The following is a 9,370-nucleotide window of genomic DNA, read 5'->3' as shown; positions in this document are numbered from 1 at the left end:
CCAGCCATGGGAGGGCTGGGGGAGTGAGGCGGGGAGGGTTAGGGGGCTTATGCAGAACCCCCATGCAGTGTGGGTCAGTGCGGGGCAGTGGGGATCGCCCCCCACCTGGCAGCACCCGGTGAGTTGGGGCTTTATTTTCCAAAGTGCTGGGAGCTGGGGCAGGCAGGGCAGCCATTCCTGGGACTGGGAGAGCGGGCGGGGGATGGGCCTCTGTGATTTGGAGATTCAGCAGCAGCCGAATCTCCAAATCAGATTCAGCTGAATCAATTCAGGACAGTGATTCACATCACCAGATTGAATTACTGTCCCCCGAATCCGAAGTGAATACTAGCCACTTCACACAAGGCCTAGTAGGGGGCCTCACAGTCCATCCCACTACTCACAGTATGGACTCTCTACCTAGTACAGACACACCTTAGGACACTTCCCAGGTCTCAGCTTCTTCTAGATAATGCTTCTCTCATCTTTTCCTTTTCTCCTTTTGAACAACCCTTTATCCCCTTTCCTCTCTCTGTACCTAAAACAGTGATTTTCAACCCAGGTGCTGCACCCTATGGGATATCTGAGATCATTTTAAAGGAGTTGTAGGGTGCCACATAGTATTAGTACTGCTAGCTCTGCAAACCCCTACATATAAGTCACAAGATAAACTCAGGGATTTTAAATAGAAACCCACAGCATAAAAAACATTCTGACCTGCAGTGATCTTTCTGAGTTCTTTGCAACATTAAATTTGCTCTATTATTTTTCCATAGTCAAAAAATGAGTAAAAGCTAAGAGCTGGTATTTTCCAAGGGTGTCTTTAGTCTAAAAATGTTGAAAACCACTGATCTAAACTCCTTCCATGCTCATCATTCTATCCTTAAAAACATTCACAAATTCTATCATTTCCACTCACTGTAAGCCTTTTCCATAACCCAGTTATTTCTCACCTCGATTACTACATCCTGCTTCTACATCACCTCCAGCTTTACTCTTCATCCTATCCAAAATTCTATGACTAAACTGAAGTATTCTCCCTCCTGCTCGTAATAAACCTCATCCTTAAATTATTTCAATCATATCATTAAAGGTCCTACAGTCTTTTCTCATTACATCTTCTCTCTCCTTATATACTCTCATCTCTTTCCATACTGCTGTTTGGCTTCTCTATCACCTTTAGCTTCCTACCTGTTACTTGTCACTAAATGATGGTGACCTGGAATTTCTTTTCAATTATGGATAACTTTGCAAGATTATAATTATTTGGAGTGAAATGTTCCATGCTCGAGTTGCTCTGATTGGATTTTTTAAACACCAAAAACTGTTCCAAATTCCTAAAGCTAAGTTAGCTATGCCATAAGAAGCTTAAAATCTGATGAGTGATCATCCTGGGGTCAAAGAGTTGTATCTTGCTGTACCCCAAAATATCCAGCCTGATTGGATAAAATTAAAAGCTACAAAGAATTTCCATTTCCATACATCCTGGAGAGGCTGCTCATTGTTTCGTCTTTAATTCTTTAAGTGTATCATCAATGTTTCAGTTTCCATAACCACAGTTTCCATAATGCTCCTACATCACTGTGAAATCAACCCCATACACCAGAATGGGACACAGGGAAAACAGATCCCTATCTATTCTCTACCTATTCCTCCTTTAATCTGTATTATAATAATAATAATATTATGGTAATATAATTTTATTGCATGTGCACTTCTAATGTTAACTATAAGTAGATATTCACTACAAGACAGAGAGAATAGATGAAAATTTAGACGCTTGACTGGCATATAAATGCCTCACTACTCTCCTCTTGTCTACCATTTAATAAAAAAATTAAACATTGCTGATTTGTTATTCTGGCAATGCCATACTTTGACCTTGACGATCTATGACCATAGCTCACCATTTTATCGAAAACAGTTGCTACAGAAATTCCTCTCCAAATCTGTTCTCTCCCTGTCGAAGTTTAAATAGTCAAAGTGTGGTCTGGTTAATTAGATGTAAGAGTATGTGGGGCAGAGAAATCCAAACTCAATATTTTTCATTTCTGGAGACAGAGAGGTCGAGTGTGCATTACACTTGAGAGCTTATACAGCTTTTCTGGTTATTTATTCAATACTGTTAGTCTGAAACTTCAATAGGTAGATTTCAGGTCCTGTTTTAATGACATGCTTGGAGCTGCAGTTACTTCTGGAATTATGCCACATTTTACATTGGACAAAAGACAGCGAAATAGTTTTAACCCAACTAGACTCTGTTGTACAGCTGGAATTTCAAATATCTACCAGTAGGAAATCCTTTTCAAGAGAGCATTGATAAACAATATATACGTCTTCTCTTAATTTCTTGGTGAAATAAAATATAGTTAAAATACAATTGACTTAGTAGCTAGAACTTGAGATATTCCACTTGTTGTCATGCAAACTAAATATGCTATAAATAGTCTTAGCTTAGGGTCTCTTTTGACAACTGTTTCTCACTTTTAAAATCTTCAAAAAGGAGTTCAAGACCTGTATTCATGAATGATAAACAAAAATCAGATGGATTCTATTAGCTTTTGGATAAAGTCCAGGGCTTCATTCCATTATGGAAGTAAGGAACTGTAGAAATCAGACTCCAGGAAACATAAGTCCATTCACATACCGACGTGAACATTTTTTAAAGCAAACGTGGAATCTTTTTATAATGACAGATGAGTAACAAGCATTCCTATTTTGCTTACATGTGATATGTGGACATTCTCTATAGTTGTGAAAGCATATATTTTGGGGCATTCTTTTATTGTGATTAATCTCAATAAAGAGATTACATCTCACTTCTTTTTTAGTGAGATGTAGCCGACCTTCTCAGGCATAAATTGTCAAAACCGCCTTGTTTGCTAACAAGCACCTTCTTGTTGTTCATATATTTTAACTGCAGAACAATATTTTCGCAGTCTCCCAGTTACATGTTTCATTGTCATGTTTTTGATATGCAACTATTTATTTTACCGTTATAGCTAGTTCCTCTAGTTTCCCTTAGGAAGAAAAAAGGTCCGTAGACCATTTTTTCTGAGTTAGGCCTATATTACTTGAACTCGATGTTTTGGGGATCTCTTTTCCACTAGAAGAAACTAGTGCTTCTGATGTTTCTGTGTATGGGAATTGCTATGAATTCTCTTGCTGTTTAAAAGGAAAGAGATCCTTTTTTAAAATATAGGGATACAGCAGAAAACTTACTGTTTAGGTAGAATTTCAGTAGTATACATTAGCCAACAAGGACATTTACAGAGTGTATCTAACAGGGCAGCAACCTGGAACTTCAGGAGCTCTAAAACTGGAACTTTTCAACTTGACATTTCATTTATTTATATAAATGACTGTGGAGGATGGTTGAGCACTCAGTTAGAGCAACACTTAGATTATCACATTCTGAAATCATGAGTAAGAGTAATCAAATTGTCTAAATAATGTGAAGCAGTCTTATTTGGTGCTCTCCTGATGTAATTATAGTGCCTAGTTGGTAATTTTCTCAATGCAGTAACCTCACAGGCGACAGAAATCTTTTCTCCATAATAAATACATAAATGGAAGGGAAATAACAGGTATTTAAAAACAAAGTCTATTTGCAGGAGTATTTATTTGCCACCCCTACCAACACTTTTTATTTTTAGAAGATTGCCTACACTGCGCAAGATCATTTGGAGCAAACAATTAATTTCCAGTGAACAGAACTAACACCTATTTTCCTTTCAGTTTTGTTTTAATTAGGTTTTTAGAGTTCTGTGTTCATACTCCCCTCACTGTCAGAGATGCATGGATACTATTCAAGCTAATGCAGTTACTTCAAGTAATAAAATGGTTGAGGTTTGAGGAATCAGTCCAATGACGTGGAAATCTATGCGACCCATTCTAGAACAGAAATAGGTCTGTTAGTCCAAGCAGGATAAGAGATGAGTGTCCAGAATAGCTCATGTGATTTATGTTTGGGTATAATCTAAGGGACTCTGATCTGGCAAGGTTTCATACTTGAGGCCAGGAATTGAGCACCTTATAGATTCAGGATCAAAAAACCTGGATGATCTCAGAGAGTTTCTTGAGTGAGCCGTGAAGGAGAACTAGCTGTCCCTGGACTCATGCTAAGGTTCAGCGGGAAGATCTGTTCCACAGTCCACTCCATTTTTGTACCATGCATGAAACTGATATACAGAAGACAATGGGGATTTATATTCCTGATGTGTCAAGTGAGAGTCATCATGTTACTGCTGGGACTGCCTTATCCACTGAAGTCCTCAACACAGACGAGCAAGGGACCCAAACGCCACAAAAGGGGTTTTCACAAACACTCAGCACGGACCTGGCACTACTTCCTTTGCAGGCTCCTGAGGCAGACTGCCAATGGATTGCAACCTGTAGGATTAGATGACCTTCTGAGTCCCTTCCAGCCCTGCTTTCCTAAGAAAGTGACCACAGGACAAGGACTGAGCGCAGACACCAGAGTACAGTGCAAAACAGCCATACATTTACTACTCTCCCTTTACCTTTTACCTGACACACTACAGTTTTGGGAAAATTGATTGACCTGTCCTCAGTGAAAAGTCATTTTTGTTTATGTGACACAAAAAGAAATGGCAAAAGCTAGATTGCCTATGTTTGACTGTGGCTGAAATATGTTTTGTACAGTTATTAAACTTCACAGGAATAAATACCATTGGGAAAACCAATAACAGAAAAAAACAACAACTCTAATGATAGAATAACAGTGCTATCATCTTAACATATTGGATAGGTATAGGTTCTCACTGAACAACATAGAAAAAGAAACAGACCAGCAAAGATGACTAAATGCTAAGGAAAAGGCTCTTTGATGATTATTTTTTTGTTACAGATATGTCTATTTGCTGTTTCTTTCTCATTCTTTGAATGAAACAAAAAATCATTGTCCTAGTCCCTCATTTTGACCCTCTCTTTGCATCCTCCACTGGCTCCCCAGTTTCTATGGCCTCAAACATAAGCCTTTACTTTCATACACTACCCTTGCCCCATTAGCTCTTTTCTATATTAAGGCATTAGTCCTCACCTTCAGTTCGTACACAATGGTAAGCTTTCAAACAAGCATCTGTGCGCATGCTCCCATTCTCCCCCTTGCTCTTGTGAGGAGGTCCCCTAAGCATCAGCAAAATGAATGCATCGGTTTCCTTTTAAAACTCCCTTAAAATCTTCTTTTTTCTGTAATGCCTACAAAACACTTGACAACTGTAGGGCTGCTTGTAGTGTTAAGATCACTGCCTATAAATCAGACCAGTGCTGTCTCCCTGTTTCCATGTACTTCACTGAATGTCTGCATCCATCTGCTCTTACTGTTCTTTGACTTAGTTTGTAAGTTTTTTACAACAGGGACCATCATTTTGCTCTGTATCTATGCCAGCGCCTAAAATAATACCAGTCTTGTCCATGATTAGGATTCATCAGCAGAACAGCAGCACAAATAATTTATAATAAATAATAAGATAGGTGTGATGGTTACATTAGGTAGTTTTCAGCCACATAAATTATTCATCATACTGACCTACAATCATTGACAAAAAACTGCCCACTTTTCTAAAGCTTTGAATCGGAGATAATTCATGTGACAGACAAATCTGTCAATTAGCTTTACCATTCAGCCTGCCCAAATTCGAACAGATTGTTTATCCAAAGCAAACTCTTACTTTAACTTGGCAGGCTCGTTATTTTCTATATTCATGTGTGTATCAACTACAGGGTTACTACTAAACTATTCTGGGTCTTCTTCTCTAGATGGATTGATGATTGCACTTTGATTTATAGCTTATAGCTAGAACGTTATTCACAAAGCCTTGATAACTCGTTCATGCCTGGCCAGCATGTGCACTTGACTTGACAAAATCATTATTTGCATTATCTCCAGACCAACATGCATTCTCCTCTGCCTTCCTTCTGGAACTGATATGGGATTTGAGATTACTAAATGCCTGCTAATCCATTTTCTCCTGATTGTCAAGAGTTATGCTCTGTTGCTCCTGTTTTACCATAGTCACGTAGTATCTCATACCCACCACATTCCCCAACATATTACACGTCTAATCCAAGAACTATATTGATCTTTTAACTCTGCTCTATTGTATCTGATATTGAAGATGTTACATCTGTATTTACAATGTCCAATGGCAAAAATACACTGAAATTATTAAGTTTCAGTCTACTCTCCTCATTTGTAACCAATGTAAGCTTTCATTGTACCCGCAGGGCAAATTGTTCTTTTGTATTAATTTGTACTATAATGGCTGTCTACTACAGGTCAATTGAAGTTTAATTTCTATCTTAATTTGCTAGAATCATGTACCTTCCTCTCTATGACTCTAGCAGGGTCCTTCACCCTTTTAATATAATGTTTCTCTTGAACTTTTTGCTTGCTCTTCATTTTACATGCACCTGGATAGACTTCTCATCTTCATAAAGATCTCCCAGAATAAACAAATAATAGAGCCACTCACTGTCCCTCATTAGTGGATCCATGGAGTAGGAGGTGTCAGAAAGTCAAACAACTACACACAACCAGTAGGGTAATTTCCTGTTCCTGACTATGAGCTAGTGGGCTCCCACATCTGTCTATGTAGAACAAACTTTACACTCAAAGTCTTGTCAAGCTTTTCCTTCAGGGCACTACTTTCAAATCAAATATGAAAACTGGGTAAGTTGCTATTGCCTCCACCAAAGCAAGCACCCAGAACCTAAAGGCTTTGTATTTTTGCCTCTCTGCCATGTTTTCCCTCCCATATCCTTCCCAGCTGAGTTCTCTGAGCTCTTTAAAGCAACATCTTTATTAATACTAATGGTTAATTATTATTATTTGTTAACAACAAACAGCAGCAACAAGAGACAGGGTTGGCTGGTCCCATCTTCTCTGGCCCTTAATAATCACTCCATTACATTTCACTTAAGTCAAATCATAGGAATCCATGCAATTAATATTAAATTTATTGGGCAAAATCTCTAGCTGTGCCTAAGATGCCACATCTACACAAGTGGTGGACTACACAGTTGTTACTGCACAGTCATTTAGTATTTGCATAACCAAGTACTAAATGACTGCGCAGTACCCGGCATTACTGCGCAGTACTGTCCCTGCATGGATTTCTTCAGACACTACTATGCAGTAGCAATGAACTACTGCACAACAGCTCATTACTACTGCGCAGTAGTGATGTGTCACAGTTCGTGCCTACCAACAGTATTGCACAGTAGCTCATTGATACTGCTCAGTAGCATCTCGTGTAAATGTGCCCAGAGACATGGAGATGTAGGATCACAGTTTTTAAGATTCCTTTTTGCTTCCCACTGATCTGGGGACACTTGGGGCCAAAAGGTTTTCCAAAAAAAAAATCACAGTAGTCTTAGGCCTGCATTTGCACTCCCCTTGGGCTGATCTAGGCTATGTCCAGCTTAAAAATGGCACAAACAAGGCTACTGCAGCAGCTAAGACTGAAGTGCTTCAGCAGTACTTCAGGCACACTCCAGTGATCCATACCTGTACTAGTAACAACAGACTGACACATACAAATATTCTGCCACAATGCCACCAGGCTATGTGACAGCACAGATTAATTCTCAAGCTGACTGGTTGTACCAGAGCCAAAGATCAGGTGCACATTTTCTAAATTGCAGATATGAGCTACTGCCTAAAATGGTTTTTTAAGAGAAAAGTGATGTTGTAAGCATTATGGCCAAGTACAGCACTATTACTGTAGTTGGTCCAAGAACAGCGCGCGCGCACACACACACACACACACAAGATTTCCTTTCACATTTTTAAGAGAGCCCATTTTTAATCAGAAATGCCAGTTTCAAACAAACACAAATCTTGCATGATGTGGCAAATTTTGGTGTTACCACTGAATCCATATAACAAGGTAACACCTTTCCTTTCTTCTTCTAAGATAAATTTCTATTTTTAAACTCACAGTGAAGATCTTCTCATTTGTGACACTTTCCATAGTAAAGTTCACATTAAGAGCTGTCACTTATAAACAATGAGAAGATTAAAGGGAGATCTATTCTGAAGAAAAAAAGTATATAGTTAGGAACATAGGCCAAAGTTTGTTAAAGTTATTATTTTTATTTAAGGTACAAACTTTTAGCCTATCTCTAGGCACCTAAGAAGAATGTAAAGTTATGTTTTCATTTAAGCTTAATAATGGGCTTTTTTCCCCCTTATAAGAAAGATTTCATTTGTAAGTCAAAGAATTCCCTATTCTTGTTCTTTGACATTGTTTCTTAATACAACTTATTTTTAAGTGATATATACTTGCTACAAATATAAAGGAGCAGAGATTTGTGTTATAACTCATTAACATTTCCTTAACACTCAGGAAGCTACTCTATAGCCATATAATAAATATGGTATAAATTAGGTAACCTAATTATGCAACTTATTCACCAAATTTAGGCAGATGCAAGAAGAGTCCAGAGGGTTTGCTTAACAGAAGGCACATTTTAGGAGGCTATTTTATTTTAAATGCAATACATTTTTAGAAGTACTATAAAATGATAAGGGCTTTGCTGTAGTTTAGAGATTCTATTTACATATGAACTGATGTATTTCTTCAAAAGGAATTTACCAGGAGAAAAAGTTATAAAAATAAAAGTTCAAAAATATTCTAAGGACCATCTCCACAGGGTCAGAAATGTGTCTGGGAAGAATTTTCTACTCCTACTACTCAAATGATAGTGGTTTTAGACCAGGGCCTTGATAAATTCAGCTGACTTCAACTGGTTTTGAATGAGGCAGTAAATGTAGAAAAAATGAGATAAAGAGCAAAAGGAAAACCAAAGGCAACTTGCTCCATAAACAAGAAAAAAGAATGATCAGTGAAACAAAGAAACCACCTGGAAACATTTCAGGAGAAAACAAGGATCAGGAACAAGGACAAAAGCCAGAAAAACCCAACACCGAAAAACAAATACTGCTGCTACCAAATGTCAGGCTTGCTTGGTGAGAAAAAATCTTGTATAAGCATTGCCATTAACTAGATTAACTTTATTTCAATTCTAACCAAATATTGAAATATTATTGTAATTAGAAATCTTACACAGTTTCTCCAGTTAAGACCCAAGCAGTATGAAAGTGTGTTCCAGAGGGAGCTAAGATAAAGTAATGATATTGTCTGGGATTTAACTTAATGCAAGATTATTAATTTCCATTAATTAAGAGTAATTAACAATAGCAACAAATATAACTATAATCCAGCCATTGGATGTTACTGGATATCATCTCAAACACTCTTCAAGCAAAGTTGCTGGTTAAAAGACAGAGTTTTTAAGCAAATTCACTCCAGAGGCTTCTTTAAGGAAATAAACGGCAGAGACCGTTGCCACGTTCAGCACGGTC

This window comes from Alligator sinensis, unplaced genomic scaffold (assembly GCF_000455745.1).
Source record: "Alligator sinensis unplaced genomic scaffold, ASM45574v1 scaffold349_1, whole genome shotgun sequence".
Lineage (NCBI taxonomy): Eukaryota > Metazoa > Chordata > Crocodylia > Alligatoridae > Alligator > Alligator sinensis.
The sequence above is the reverse complement of the archived record's forward strand: the minus strand, read 5'-3'. Positions refer to the sequence as shown.